Source organism: Hemiscyllium ocellatum (genome assembly GCF_020745735.1).
Source record: "Hemiscyllium ocellatum isolate sHemOce1 chromosome 15 unlocalized genomic scaffold, sHemOce1.pat.X.cur. SUPER_15_unloc_3, whole genome shotgun sequence".
In the NCBI taxonomy this organism is placed as follows: domain Eukaryota; kingdom Metazoa; phylum Chordata; class Chondrichthyes; order Orectolobiformes; family Hemiscylliidae; genus Hemiscyllium; species Hemiscyllium ocellatum.
The window spans coordinates 1,115,493-1,132,471 of NW_026867467.1; the positions used below are offsets into that span (position 1 = coordinate 1,115,493).

Below are 16,979 nucleotides of genomic sequence, written 5' to 3' on the forward strand. Positions count from 1 at the left end.
ATCTGAGCCAAAATGTAGAAAGAAGCACGAGCCAGTGTTATGGCCAGAGCTACTTTTACACTTGGATGTTATTCATTCACCCTCCATTTGCTAAAATAGTCACAGTCACAATAGTGTTTATCACATTGTACACAGATCCTCAGAACACAGTCACCGGCATGTGATATCAGAGTTAATCACTTATACTTGCAGTAACCAGCAGTTTCCTTCTGCTATGTTAAAGTTTTAGGTGAAAGTGAGAACTGCAGATGCTGGAGATCAGAGTCAAGGTTAGAGTGGTGCTGGAAAAGCACAGCAGATCATGCAGCATCTGAGGAGCAGGAAAATCGATGTTTCAGGTAGGAGCCCTTCATCAGGATTGAGGCTGGGAGCCTCCGGGGTGGAGAGATAAATGGGGGGGAGGGTGTGGAGATGGGGGGGAAGGTAGCTAAGTTGTGCAATAGGACAGACTTTAGGTGGAGGGATAGGAGGGAAGGAAGATTGGCAGTGGGACAGGTCATGAGGAAGTGCTGAACTGGAAGGTTGGAACTGGGGTAAGGTGGGGGAGGGAAATGAGAAATGGTGAAGCCCACATTGATGCCCTGGGATTGAAGTGTTCTGAGACAGAAGATGAGGCATTCTTCCTCCAGGCGGCGGGGGTGAGGGAGTGCGGTGGAGGAGCCAAGGACCTGCATGACCTTATCAGAGTGGGAGGGGAGTTCAATTTCTGCCATCACTCATAAAAGATTTTATCTTTGCGACTAAGGCTGTGCAGGAACGTGAGCATACTTTCAGTACACCATGCACTAACTTCATGTCCCGAAGTTTGACTATCTGCGAACAATATTATGTCATTATTGGAGCATTAACACTTGCTTCAGTTCAAGTGGTTAAGCAGATGTCATTTAACCTAGTTACTGTGCTTAATTGATTAAAGTATTTAATACTGAAGGGCTGTACACTGATACTTTATATATGATTTCCAATTTCTTAAGCTTCATTTTGGCTAACATAATGACCATGTGCTATTGCATTAGACAGTTTTGGGAATGTGGCCTGTGCCACTTCCACTGTAGGCCTAACTAACACCTTGGTCAGCCGGATTGGTGATAGCCCCTGCATAGGTAAGCAATTCCTCTTGTTGCTTGTATGGTATTCCTAACTTACCTGCTTTTGCACGTTCTATCCATGCAGTCACAGAGCAAAGAAACCCAACTTCTATTCACTGAGAGTGGAGCAAAGAGGAAGTTGGAGGGCTTGAGGAGACTGGGGAGATGTGGAGGTCAAAGAACTATAGGAAGCAGGGAAATGGAAGGATTGGTGAATGGGGGAGAATAGGGAATGGGGCTGAATTCTGCCTGGAAAAGGTAAATGGAGATGGAGAAGAGGGACACTTGGAGGGAAGTCCCATGTGGAACCAAACTACCTTTTACCAACTATCATTCCTCCATCAAATACATACACTGACCACTCATCCTGCTGTCAGTGGAGCCTGTTTCTTGTTCTATAAATAGTTCCCTTCACCTACTCTGCTGTAAGAAGAATATTCCTAGCTTCTCTTGGTTCCAACTATTCTTGCTATCATCCTTTATCCTCAATACCATTTCAGTGACTCCCCTTTTTTGCGTTGCCATTCGTCCTATATTATGTTACCCATTGTTCAGCAGAGTTTCTGAACTGGGACTTAACCAATGATTTTTCAAAAATCGGGAGAAAATCTTTTGCTTTATCTTTGCATCTATTTGCTCCTTCATAATGTCAGAGGTGAGAATATTTGCTGATAACCGTGCAATGTTAGCACCATGTGCAGCTCCTGTTCTTACTGTATCCTGGAGCCACTTGTCAAGCTGTTGCTTCCAATTTTGGAATCTCCATCATTGAAAAAGACTAACTTGACAGGTGCATTCACATTCGTGTCCTACCTTAATTTAGAACTAGATTGATTCAGTGACAATGCAGGAATACCAAAGTCTGGAATTCCCTGCCTAACATCAGTATAGATGCTTTTCACCGATAGACCAGTTGTTCAAGTCGGCAACTCACCAGCACTGTCTCAATGGAAGTGAATGACAAGCCTTGCTAGTGTTGGCCATGTTGCTAAACTGCAAGTTAAAAACAAGATTGCTGGAAAATCATGTATCCATAACCTGTCAACACAAATGGAGCTCCATTTCAGGTGCATTGTTTGTAGAGATGTTCTATGTTCAAAATCATTATACATCTCTGAACAAGTGGGATTTGATCCCAGGCCTCCTTGACAAGACACATGGACTTTACCATAAGAGACCTTCAAATTATGGATTTATCAGTGCAATTTTGGACTAATTGTCTAATCTATGTTATAACTCAGTCTGTATTGTGCTATTTAGCTCCTGTAGAGGGAAGTAAATCTTTTGCCTTGGAAGCAGAGCATGATAATTGGAGCGTTCTGGAGCGTCCTTAAAACAGGTAAACATCTTACAGCTCTGACAACTTTTCACAGAACACAACAGGTTTTAAAACTAAATTGGTTGGTCAGCTTGTCTGAAACATCCTACGAAAGCAATAAAAATCATACTAAATATGAAACCTTTCTGCCTTCTCCCCATGCTCAGTAATTGGACTGCATTTTGCAGCTGAGGATGATGTAAAAATGCTGAATATGTGTTGCTGGAAAAGCGCAGGTCAGGCAGCATCCAAGGAGCAGGAGAATCGACATTTCGGGCATGAGACCTACTTCATTCCTGAAGAAGGGCTCATGCCCGAAACGTCGATTCTCCTGCTCCTTGGATGCTGCCTGACCTGCTGCGCTTTTCCAGCAACACATTTTCAGCTCTGATCTCCAGCATCTGCAGTCCTCACTTTCTCCTAGACAATTTAAAATTCATGTATTAAAAACTTTTTAAATTGATTAATGGTTTTGCTGCTTTTAGTTTAGAATTTTCCAGACACAATGTCAGCAGCATTTCCACTGACTGCCTGATTTTACAATATCATCTCAAAGGTCTCTTCTGTTTTGGGCAACTGACTATGCAGACATTGGGGAAAAAAAAGATGTTTTAACAGTGCCCTTCCTGAGTGACTTCTGGATTCTCACCAGAAGTGAAATTCACTTTGAGTATATTCTGTCTTCATTTAGATCTCCATCTAACCTGCATCTTTATGTCCAAGGCCTTTCCAAATGCTCGTTCCTTTTCAAAAAACTTTGAGCAGAGAGAGTTTTAACTACTTCAAGTTAAAGTAACAGCGGTGCAATATACTTTGTATTTTGAAATACTTCCATTGGAAGCTTTAACGAAAGAAAGAGTAACAGGGATTTTAATGCTTGGCTTTTTTTTTAAACTGAAGACAATTCTTTGAGAAATCTAATCTAATCTAAAAGTGACAAAGTTGATTGAGGAGGGAAGGGCTATAGATGTCATACTCATGGACTTCAGTAAGGCATTTGATAAGGTTTCCCATGGTAGGCTGATGGAGAAAGTAAAGTTGCTGGAGCTCCAGGGTGTATGAGATCTGGCTGGGCAACAGGAGACAGAGAGTAGCAGTGAAGGGAGTTTCTCAAAATGGAGAACTGTGACCAGTGATGTTCCACAGGAATCCGTGTTGAGACCACTGTTGTTTGTTATATACATCAATGATCTGGAGTGATGTATAGGTGGTCTGATTTCCAGATGACACGGAGATTGGTGGGTTAGCAGATGATGAAGGGGACTGTCAGAAAATGCAGCAGAATATAAACAGATTGGAGAGTTGGGCAGAGAAATTGCAGATGTAGTTCAATCCGGGCAAATGTGAGATGATGCATTTTGGAAGATCCAATTCAAGAGTGAACTACACGGCAAATGGAAATGCCCTTGGAAAAATTGATGTACAGAGTGTTCAAGCCCTGAAGGTGGCAATGCAGGTCGACCGAGTGATCAAGAAGGCGTACGGCATGCTTTCCTTCATCGGACGTTGTTGAAGAAAATCTCAGATCCAACCTTGGGAATTGACCAAGCTTATTACATCTCATAATATGTCATGAGTAGCAGCCAGTCCATAAAACAGATGGATCGCGACTGCATCGAAAAGCTCCAATTCAGTGGGGATTTATAAATGGCCCAACGACAATTTACTTAACTAGACTCAGTACCACAAATTCGCCACTAGATGGCTGACTTACACTTGCATGCAGCAGAGTTGAGACCTTGCCAAGAGTGGGTATTAATGGTGCGTTGTTCTCAGGGCTTGTGTCAATACTCTGTATTCACATGCTGATTAGAGACAGTCTCCAGACAAGGCAGTTCATGAGTCATGCGAGAAAGCATACGATCTCAGAGGTAAGGCAAGTCTATTTCTAGAGCAAATTATACAATGATGGAAGAGAAAGTTAAAAATCAGACAACACCAGGTTATATTCGAAGAGGTTTATTTGGAAGCACTAGCTTTCGGAGCACTGCTCCTTCATCAGGTGGTTGTGGAGTATAAGGCTATAAGACATCGGTCTTTTTCAATATATCATTTCAGTTACATCACACTGTAAACTTTTGCTCTAAATTCTGTGTCTTATGATCTTATATAGAATAAATAACACACTAAGGAATCTACAAAAAAACGGACAGATAACCAAAGCGGACCTACGAAGAATGAAACCGGAAAGCAACAACACCCCCAGATTCTATGGACTACCCAAAGTACACAAACCAGACATCCCATCAGACCCATAGTCTCACTACCAGGGACACCAGCATACAAACTGGCCAAAGAACTACAACAGAAACTGAAACACCTGGTCAGCGGATCCAAACACTCCATACAATCAACACAGGAATTCTTGGACGCCATCAGGAATACACACATAGACAAAGAAGAAACCATGATCTCATTCGACGTGACGGCACTGTTCACTTCGATTGACAAAACCCTAGCCAGAGAAACAATAGCCAACCTACTGGACATACATAACAGAAAACAGGAGGCGGAACCTATCAACAAAGACGGCATACTGAAACTACTGGAATTGTGCCTCAGTACACACTTTACATTCAACAATCAGATATACGAACAAATCAACGGAACACCCATGGGATCACCAATCTCGGGACTCATAGCAGAGGCAGTTATGCAAAGGTTAGAACAAACAGCCCTACCACAAATTCAACCCAAACTCTGGGTCAGATATGTCGATGACACTTTCGTAATCATCAAAAACACGGAAATAGAAAAAACACACCGGATCATCAACGCCACACTCACAGGAATCCGATTCACGAGAGAAGTAGAAAAGGATAGCCAACTCCCATTCCTAGACGTGATAGTATAGAGAACACCGAATGGAGAATTCACCACAAGGGTACACAGGAAAACAACACACACAGACCAAGTCCTAAACTATGAAAGTAACCACCCCAACACACACAAACGAAGCTGCATCAGGACACTATTCAAAAGAGCTACAATACACTGCAGTACACCAGAACTGCGAAAAGAGGAAGAGGAACATCTATACAAGGTATTCGCCAAAAACGGATACCCGCGCAACTTTATCAACAGATGCCTAAGAGATAGACCACGGAACGAGGACATGCCACAACCAAAAGGACTAGCCACATTTCAGAACTGACAGCCAGACTACTGCGACCCTTAGGACTCATAACGGCACACAAACCAACAGCCACGCTCAGACAACAACTTACTAGAACAAAGGAGCCAATACCCAACATGAGCAAAACTAATGTAGTTTATAAAATACCATGCAAGGACTGCACAAAACACTATATAGGACAAACAGGAAGACAGCGAACAATCCGCATACATGAACACCAACTAGCCACGAAACGACACGACCAGCTATCCCTAGTAGCCACGCACTCAGACAACAAGCAACATGAATTCGACTGGGAAAACACTACTATCATAGGGCAAGCCAGACAGAGAACAGCCAGGGAATTCCTAGAGGCATGGCATTCATCCACAAACTCCATCAACAAACACATCGACCTGGACCCAATATACCAACCACTACAGCGGACAGCTGAAACTGACACCCAGAAGCGGCAAGGACAGACCACTATAAATACCGGAAGAAACATCAAAGAAGCGCTTCGCAGGAGGCTCCAGAGCACTGATGATGTCTCCTAGCCAGGGGACGAAACGTTTGCAACAAAAACTTCCAGCTCGGCGAACAGAACCACTACAACAAGCACCCGAGCTACAAATCTTCGCACAAACTTTGAATCTTATATTCCACGACCATTGAAAGCGCTGCGAAGGCTAGTGCTTCTGAATAAACCTGTTGGACTATAACCTGGTGTTGTGTGATTTTTAACTTCGAACCGAATGCAATATTCTAAGTATGGCTTAACCAACATAATATAAAGCTGCAACGTGACATCCTGACTCTTGGTCTCAATGTCCTGACCAATACTGGAAGTATGACACACACCTTCTTAACACCCTACCTACATGTGTGGCCACTTTCAGGGAGCTACAAACTTGAACCCTAATATCCCGCTGTACATCGATATGTTCAGGGTTTTGCCCTTAACTGTATACTTTTCCTTAACATTTGATTTCCTAAAGAGTAGCACCTCACACTTAGACGGATTAAACGCCATCTGCCATTTCTCCGCCCATATCTGCAACTGATCTATATGCCGCTGCATTCTCTCACAACCTTCTACAATATCCACAACTCTACTGATCTTTGCATCATCTTCAAACTTACTAACCCACCCATCTACAACTTCATTCAAATCATTTATATCTGTTACAAACAGTAGAGGTCCCAGTATGATTCCCTGCAGAACACCACTAGTCACCATTCTCCAGCCAGAAAAACACCCTTCCACAACTACTCTCTGCCTTCTATGGGCAAACCAATTCAGAATCCATGCGGAAAAGTTACCATGGATCCCATGCATTATACTCTTCTGGATGAGCCGACCATGAGGGACATTGTCAAAAGCCTTACTAAAATCCATAGAGACAATATCCACCTGCTCTACCCTCATCGATCACCTCCTCAAACAATTCAATCAAGTTAGTACGACATGACCTGCCCTACACAAAGCTACGCTCACGGCCCCTAATTAGGCAGTGCTTTTCCAAATGTGCTTAAATATGATCCTGGAGAATTCTGTCAATAGCTTCCCAACAACTGATGAAGGACTCACCAGTTTATAATTTCCTTGATTATCCCTTCTTGCAGTCTTGAACAGAGGAACAACATTAGCTGCTTGCCAATCTTCCGGTATCTCTCCAGTGGCTAGTGAAGATACAAATGTCGTGGTCAAGGTCCCAGTAATCTCCTCCCCTGCCTCACTCAAAAACCTGGCGTAGATAGCATCAAGCCCTTGCGACTTATCAACCTTAGTGCTCTTCAAAAAACCCAATATCACTTCTTTCTTGATCTCAAAATGCCCTTGCATATTAGCATGCTGCACACTAATCTCTCAATCCTCTAAATCCTTCTTCCGGATCAATACTGACACAACGTACTCATTTAGGATTTTGCAAGCCTCCAAACACAAGTTCCTCCTTTACTCTCAAATGGTCCTACCTTCTCCCTCATTATCCTCTTGTTTTTATTTTTTAAATGTATGCCTAGAATTCTCTTTAAACCTATTTGTCAATTTCATGGTCCCTTCTTGCTCTACTAATTCCCTGCTCGAATTCTTTCCTGCTTTCTTTATATTCTTCACAGTCCTTGCCCAATTTTAGCTTCCTAAACCTTCCATTTGCTTTTTTCCTTTTTGAGTAAATTCACAACCTCCCTCTTTATCCAAGGTGCCCTTACCTTGCTATCCTTATCCTTTCTCCTTACTGGAACATGCCAGTCCCAATATTGACCCATTGGGAACTCCACTCCAAATCTTCCTCCAGCCAGAAATATATCCACTGACCATTGACTCTCTCTTTCCTATCACTCAGTTAATGTCGTATCCATGTTGTCCGTGCCTCTTGTACCACGACTTATAATCTTCCACACAATTTGTTGTATGCTATCTTCTGGAAATCCATGTTAATCACATCAGTAACATTGCCCTCATCGACCCTTTCTGTTAAGTCATCAGAACACTTCAGCAAGATAGTTTTACACAATTTTCCCCTTGATATTTTTTAACCAACCCACCTTTATCCATGTGATTATCAGTTTTATCACAATAGTTGTTTCCAGAAGCTCTCCCAACACCAGTGTTAAACTGACAAGGCTGTCAATTCCAGCATTAATTTACAAGTCTTCACAGAACAAGGTCATAATGTTGATAACCCTCCAGTCTCCTGACACCTCCTCTCAGTCCAGAGGAGACTGTAATGTTATGGCCAGTGCCCCTCTCACTTCAACCAGAATCCTTGGATGTATCTCATCCTGATCTGGTGTCCTGTTAACCCCGAGTGCCAACATCATTTGGACAGGGAATTGAATAGGAAAAGTTTCCTCCTCAGCGTACCCGCACATTAACACTTTACTGATTAGTATCATAGCTGTTTTTCTCACCTTCACTGGAAAGACTTAAAAATAAACTCTTATTTCTCTCCAGCACGAGGCCTCAGTCCGCGACCTCGCGCAGAGTCGGTTAAACGGCCGCGGTCTCGAGATCCCGCGTGGGCCCTCAGGGCGGGCCTTTACTCTCCTCCAGCTCTGATTGGTCAGAAAATCTGTCAATCCCGTGCTTATAGCCAATAGAAGTGCGGTCCCGCGTTGGGAACGTCATCTGGAAGTGAATGTGGATGAAAAGAGAAGTCGATGGAGAACTCGGCAGGTTTGGCAGCTTCTGTGGAGTTAAAACAAAGGTAACGTTTCAGATTCAGTGACCCTTCATCAGTACTGAAAGTAGCTCGGAAAAAGTGCAGCTAGCGGCTCTCACTCCTGCAATAGGTGGAGATGGAGCCCAGAAAGAGAGAGAAGAGACACAGATAAAGGGGATGGATAATTGTGAGGCAGGGAGAAATAAAAGCTGATACAGGGGAAAATGTAGCAGCAGATTACTGCAGATACTGGAATCTATTGTAAACAAGTCCCATTCCTGATGAAGGGCTTATTTCCGAAATGTGGACGGCACAGCATTTCTGCGTTTTTGGGGTTTCTCTTGAGGGAAGGATAGGATTGATAAATCAGTGGCTGAAAAGGTGGTGCAATGTGCAGGGATTCAGTTTCTTGGATCGTTGGGATCTCTTCTGGGACAAAAAAGATCTGTTCAAAAAGGATGGGTTTCACCTGAACTGGAAAGGGACCAATATCCGACTGGGGAGATTTGCTAGTTCTAGTTTTGGATCCTGCCAGCATTTTTAGATGGTGAGGTGGGAGCTTCTAAGTAACAGCACATAGACAGAAATATGAGGATGTTTCTGAATCAGAAAAGAGCAAGTTAAGACAGACATGAGCGGTCAGAGAATGATTTAACTCTCAGATAAGCTCAGCACATGTATGGGAATGTGGGTTTGGGATGTCAAAGCTACTACAGAAGCTTGGCTGAGGAATTGAAAAGAGAGGCAGCTCAGGCTTTAGGTGTTATAGGATAGTAAGAGAGGAGAGGGAATGGCATATTTAATTAAGGAATACATTACTACTGCAATTAGAATAGATATTTCTGAGGGACTGTCGTAGTGTTAAAGTTTTGATTAGATTAGATTACTTACAGTGTGGAAACAGGCCCTTCGGCCCAACAAGTCCACACCGACCCGCCGAAGCGAAACCCACCCATACCCCTACCCTTACATTTGCCCCTTACCTAACACTATGGGCAATTTAGCATGGCCAATTCACCTGACCTGCACATTTTTGGACTGTGGGAGGAAACCGGAGCACCCGGAGGAAACCCACGCAGACACGGGGAGAACGTGCAAACTCCACACAGTCAGTCACCTGAGGCGGGAATTGAAACCGGGTCTCTGGCGCTGTTGGTGAAGAATTTGTTAAATGTGTTCAAGAAAATTTTCTTTATCAATATATAAATGTTCCTGTAGAGAATGAGCAAAACTTGAATATCTTTTGCAAAACAAGGCAGTGCAAGTGACTGGAACTGGTGATTGTAATGCTGTTATTTTGAAAAAGCTATGGAAAAGGATAAATCTTCCAAAAATGTTAAAGCTCTTAATTGGAATAAGGTAAAATTTAAGGGAATGATGCAATAACTTTCAAAAGTTGATTAGAGCAGACCGTTTACAGCTAAAAGTATGACTGACAAGTGGGAGTCTTTAAAAGTGTGATAATGAGAGTTCAGAAGCATATGGTCCTGTTGGTTGAAGGGTATAAAGTAGGTAGGAACATGCTTAAAAAGGAAATCAGAAAGGCAAAAATGGAAAATTAGATAACATTGGCAAGTAAGATTTAAGATAACCCAAAAAAGATTCTATAAACACTTCGAGAGAGAGAGAGAGAGAGAAAAAGACCCTTTAAAGATCAACAAAGTTGACTTTGTGTTGAACCTCAGGAGGTGGGAGAGATGGTAACTGAATATTTCACATCAATTATTACTGTTGGAAAAAGAAACGAGGGCTAGAGAACTCAGGGAAATAAATATTGATATTTTAAAAACAGTTCACATTACAGAAGAGGAAGAACTGGAGGTCTTAGAAAACATAAAGATAGATAACCCTCCAGTACCTGATTATATGTGAACCAGGATGTTGTGGGAAGTTGGGTAGAAAATTGTGGGGCACCTAGTAGAAATATTTGTTTATCTATATGTTGGGGAAGGGTTAACATTATTTGCCCGGAAGCCATTTCCCTGATTCGGCTGAGGGTTCCATTTGTGTCCCCAGCCAGAACTTTGCTGGCTATGCATTCCTTACTATGAGGTAATGTGAAAGGTTGTCCTTGTCTTCCTTCTCAAGATAGTGTCTCCTCCCTTTGCTGAATGATCAGGACAGGCTGTAAAACCAGTCAAGTTGACATAGACTTTCCAATTCGTCCCCCTTCCTTCTCTAGATATTGCCTCTTCATGGTCATTCAGCCAATTCGGGGTATCTCTGCTTAGTGTTAACTGGAGCAGGTAGTGATACCATTTCATTTGTCCACTTGTAGAATGCATAATAGTGCTTTAGTTTTGAACTTAATGACGAACCTCTAATTTAGTACCAATTTGTAAGCATGCCAAACTGTGTAATTAACGGTCAGCTCCTTTCTCTTTATAATCCTATGGTATCCTGAGGTACTTCGCAATAACACCAAGCCACAGTTAGGATGGTGAACTCCCATGATCTATCATGTAATAAACTAATCAGTTTGCAAGGTCCGAGTCTCGAGAGTTTTCTTCAACACTGAGCATGGGTGAAGAACCAAAGAACTGGAATTTGGTGTGTTGAGTATGAGAGTTAGAAAGTCATGTTGCAGCTATACAGGACTTTGGTTAGACCTTTTGGAATGCTGTGCGCAATTCTGGTCTCCCTGTTGTAGGAAAGATGTTGTTAAACTTGAAAGGTTTCAGGAAAGATATACGAGGTTGTTGCCAGGGTTGGAAGTTTTGAGCTGTAGGGGGAAGTTGAATAGGCTGAGGCTATTTTTCCAGGAGTATTGGAGGCTGAGGGGGTGACCTTTATAGAGGTTAACAAAATCATGAGGGGCATGGATAGGGTGAATTGCCAAGGTCTTTTTCCAAGGTGAGAGGAGTGCAAAACTAGAGGGTTTAGGAGACGGAGTTGGACAATCAGAAGGACTTTGAGAAGGAATCCAGAGGTTTAGACAGCGCAGTGACACAGGATTGTTCCCAATTGTCAAACTTACTGTTGTTTCTGGCATTCATACCTGCACTTCATTTCACTTAATTCAATGAAATCGGTCATTTCTTTCACGATCACACCAGCTGGTAATATTTATATCGCAACAGAACAGCTGACACTTTCATAGATATTTTACAAAATGTGATTCACACCTGTCCAAGAAAGCAAATGAATTAATGATGAACATGGAGCATTTTGAATACAGGTAAACAGGTGAGAATGTAAATTCGAGAATTTAGAGGACAACATGCTCCATTATAATGATTAAATCACATACTTTTTAAAAATCTTTGTGTCTTTTGACTGCAAATGTATTTTCAGCAATACTTTACTTGGTCTGTTTCCATTCAGTTCATCCTGGCCTGATGCTGATGTATCCACTTTTATCATGACAAATTAAATGAAGTTAATTTTGACCCCTCAAGCATGCAGGTACAGCAGGCAGAGAAGAAAGCTAATAGCTTGCTGGCCTTCATAACAAGAGGAATTGAGTATAGAAGCAAAGAGGTTTTTCAGCTGTACAGGGCCCTGGTGAGACCGCACCTGGAATATTGTGTGCAGTTTTGGTCTCCAAATTTGAGGAAGGATATTCTGGCTATTGAGGGAATGCAGCGTAGATTCACGAGGTCAATTCTTGGAATGGCGGGACTATCTTATGTTAAAAGGTTGGAGCGACTGGGCTTGCATACCCTTGAGTTTAGAAGGCTGAGAGGGGATCTGATTGAGACATATAGATTATTAAAGGATTGGACACTCTGGAGGCAGGAAGCATATTTCCGTTGATGGGTGAGTCCCGAACCAGAGGACACAGTTTAAAAATAAGGGGTAGGCCATTTAGAACAGAGAGTTGAGGAGAAACGTCTTCACCCAGAGATTGGTGGGTGTGTGGAATGCTCTGCCCCAGAAGACTGTGTGAGCCAAGTCTCTGGAAACTTTCAAGAAAGAGTTGGATAGAGCTCTTAAGGATAGTGGAATCAAGGGATATGGGGATAAGGCAGGATCAGGATGCTGATTGAGGATAATCAGCCATGATCATAATGAATGGTGGTGCTGGCTCGAAGGGCAGAATGGCCTACTCCTGCACCTATTGTCTATTGTTTATATTATGTCAGATGACAATAACGTATTCAAAGACATGAATTTTACATGGTATCTTAAACAGGAGAAGGACCTGTTTACTCGGAATTATGATACTGGCCGAAGGAAAGTGCAGCCTCTCAACCTGCACCAGTCGTTACCTCATGGCTGTGGTGACAGCAGACCTATTTATTATAATCACAGAGGTTATTCTGTGGCAGATTAAATGTTATTAATTTACCATGCCTTTCCTGGATCTCACCACTATGTGTAGTGTTCACAATGTTCTGATTCATTCAGCCAAAAACTGTTCTGTCTGGTTGACAGTTACCTCCTCCTTTGATCGATGTAATTGTCATCTATTTCCAGAACGTGGATACACAGTATTGCACCAAGAAAAATGCAGCTGTTGTCCTCTGAATACCATGCATTCTGGTCTATTTTTAATAACATCCCCTTCTACTATAGATATGAACCGACAGAGGTAATTGCCAATTGTTTCTGTTATCCAAAGCAGAATTATTTTTCTGTGCCGGTTGGGTGGGATTTGACTGTTTTGATTGGGTTTTAATGCCCTTGGTTCCATACACTTTCATTCTGTCGTTCAGTACTGACAGTGAGATATATTTTTATGACAAGTTGGGCCCATCAGAGACTGAAGGGCCATAGCAAAGGAGAGAATCCCAGTGACCCAGGGATGGAAAGCAGAAGAAAGACTGATTTTACTTTTGTCGTTATCCGACACTTTCATCATTCTGTGGTTGGTGCAAAAATTATAGAATTCTTTCATTATAACATTCGGGGAACATACCTGAGACATTACAACAGTTCAGAATTTATATTTGCAATGGTTGGCGTTTCACTGGTGAATTTAAATTGCTGCATAAACACTCAGTTCAAGTTCAGACTGCAAGTCAAAGAAATGAAGTATCCTGTCATATTAATTATCCAATTAATAAATAAACAAAATATCTGACAGTAGTCTAGAGAACCCAGTATATACATCGCATGAATGAAAAAACACTCACGAAGGCTATTGCGAATAACTGGAACCCAAGCATTGATCCTTCTACTATCCAGTGTCATTACCTTCCACTCCAAACATTGCACGTTCTGTTTGCTATGAATTCTCAATTCAAGTCAGTATATTATCCTGATCCTATTTGCTTTGATGTTGCAAACTAACTTTTTACGTGGGACTTTGTCAAAAGGTCTTTGAAAATCCAAGTACCCACATCCACTGGATCTTCCTTATCTATTCTGAGATAATACCAACTTAACAGAATTATTTGAGGAAGTGTCAAGGTTGATTGATGAGAGAAGGGCTGTAGATGTAATATACATGGACTTCAATAAGGCGTTTGATAAGGCTCCCCAAGGCAGGCTGATGGAGAAAGTGAAGTTGAATGGGATCCAGGGTGTACTAGCTAGATGGAAAGAGAATTGGCTGGACAACAGGAGACTGTGAGCAATAGTGGAAGGGAGTTTCTCAAAATGAAGAACTGTGACCAGTGGTGGAGTAGCAGTTAGTGATGGGGACTGTCAGAGAATGCAGCAAAATATGGATAGATTGGAGAGTTGGGCAGAGAAATGGCAGATGGAGTTCAGTCTAGGCAAATGCAAGGTGATGCATTTTGGAAGACCCAGTTCTCAAGCAAACTATGCAGTAAATTAGAATCCCTACAGTGTGGAAACAGGCCATTTGGCCCAACAAGTCCACACCAACCCAGTCCCCTACACCAATTACTCTAGACTTCCCCTATCTAATGCACCTTGCTTACATATTCTCGAACACAATGGGTAATTTAGCAAGGTCAATTCACCTAATCTGCACATCTTTGGACTTAAGCCCTGGGGAAATTGACATACAGAGAGATCTGCGTGTTCAGGCCCCATATTTCCCTGAAGGTGGCAATGCAGGTCAATAGAGTGGTCAAGAAGGCATATGGCATGCTTTCCTACATCGGACGGGGTATTGAGTACATGATTTGCCAGGTCATGTTATAGTTGTATAGGACTTTGGTTCGGCCACATTTGGAATACAGCATACAGTTTTGGTTGCTACATTACCAGAAGGATGTGGATACTTTGGAGAGGATGCAGAGGAGATTCACCAGGATGTTGCCTGGTATGGAGGGTGCTAGCTATTTAGAGAGGTTGAGTAGAATAAGATTATTTTCATTGAAAAGATGGAGTTTGAGGTGGCGATCCTGACTGGGGTCGCCAAAATCATGAGAGGTATAGACAGGGTGGATAGCAAGAAGCTTTTTTTTCCCCAGAGTGGGGGACTTAATTACAAGTTCAAGGTGAGATGGGAAAGGGTTAAGGTAAATATGCGTGGAAAGTTCTTTATGCAGAGAGAAGGTAGAGATGGACGTGATAGCGTCGTTTAAGATGTATCCAGACAGCTACATGAATGGCCAGCGGACAGAGGGATACATATCCATGGAAAATAGGCGACGGGTTTTAATTGAGGATCCGGATCAGCAGAGGCTTGGAGGGCTGAAGGGCCTGTTCCTGTGCTGTAATTTTCTTTGTTCATTTTTGTTAGCGTGGTTTTGTCAGAGGGACAAAATGCATCATAAATGTGGTGAAATTCTTTGAAGAAGTGACCAGGTCTTTGGATGAGAGTAGGGCAATTGATGTAGTTTATATGGATTTTAGCAAAGCCTTTGACAAGATTAAATTCAATTCCCTACAGTATGGAAACAGGCCATGCAAGCCAACAAGTCCACACTGACCTTTGAAAGGTTAACCCACCCAGACCCATTCCCCTACCTTTACCCTTACCTAATGCACCTATCTCTATGGGCAATTTAGCATGGCCAATTTACCTAACCTGCACACCTTTGGACGTAGGACGAACCGAGCACCCAGAGGAGACCCGCACTGACACAGGGAGAATATGTAAACTTCACACAGAGTCACCCAAGTCTGGAATCGGACCCAGGGCCCTGGTGCCGTGAGGCAGCAGAGCTAAGCACTGAGTCACTGAACTGTCCCAAAGCCACACATAGGAGATTGACAACTAAAGTAAAAACACATGGAATTCAGAATAAATTAGCAAATTGACTCAGACAGAGGAAGCCGAGGCAAAGCTGAAATTGGAGATGGTATCCATTGGGATCAATTTTGGATCTTTTTATTGTTTGTGATATTCGTAAATGATAATAAAGAGTGTGTGTGTGTGTGTATGTACGTGTATTTGAGTGTATGTGTGTGTCTGCCCGTGTTAGTGTTCATGTATGTGGGTGAATGTGTGTTGTTGGGGGTGGGGGTGTTTGGGGACACTAAGTAAGTTTGTGATGAGACAAATATTGACTGGGTGGTTGGCAGTGAGGAAAATATTGTTAGGCTACAAACAGAAATAGGTAGATTGGTCAAACGGGCAGATCAACGGCAGATAAAATTTAATCCTGATAAACCCTGACGTGATACATTTTGCCAGAAGTTGCAAGACAAGGCAGTACTCCGTGAATGGGAGGACACCAGGCTGCATAAAGCAATCAAAAGATCTTAAGGTGCTTGTTAACAGATCTCTGAAGGTGGCAGGACTGGCTAATAGGGTAGTTAAGAAGGCGTACAGGATATGTGCCTTTACTAGTCAAAATGTAGGTTATAAGAGCAGGGAAGTGCTGTTGGACTTTGTTTAGGCCATAGTTGGACTATTGTGTGTAGTTCTGGTCACTGCAGCATGGGAAGGATGCGTTTGCATTGGAGGGAGTGCAAAGGAGGTTCAGCAGAATGTTGCTTAGGCTGTAGCAATTTAGCTGTGAAGAGGGAGGCTGGATCAGCTCGGGTTGCTTCACTAAGAACAGAGATCGGAATATCTATGAAGACCATAGACAGGGTGAATAGAAAGCAGTTGTTCCCCTTAGTCAAAGGGCCTATAACAGGGTGGTATAATTTTCACTGAAAATGTGTTGCTGGAAAAGCGCAGCAGGTCAGGCAGCATCCAAGGAGCAGGAGAGTCGACGTTTCGGGCATGAGCCCTTCTTCAGGAATGAGGAAAGTGTGTCCAGCAGGCTAAGATAAAAGGTAGGGAGGAGGGATTGGGGGAGGGGGTTGGAAATGCGATAGGTGGAAGGAGGTCAAGGTGAGGGTGATAGGCAAGAGTGGGGGTGGGGGCGGAGAGGTCAGGAAGAAGTTTGCAGGTTAGGAAGGCGAGGGATTTGACTGAGACAAGGTGGGGGGGGGGAAATGAGGAAACTGGAGAAATCTAGGTTCATCCGTTGTGGTTG

At 42.7% G+C, this 16,979-nt stretch overlaps 1 pseudogene; it reads right to left on the bottom strand.

Annotated features, from left to right (window-relative positions):
* Positions 1 to 11,724, bottom strand: part of LOC132806814 (beta-1,3-galactosyl-O-glycosyl-glycoprotein beta-1,6-N-acetylglucosaminyltransferase-like) — a 28,222-nt pseudogene extending 16,498 nt beyond the window's left edge.
* Between the last annotated feature and the right edge of the window lie 5,255 nt (positions 11,725 to 16,979).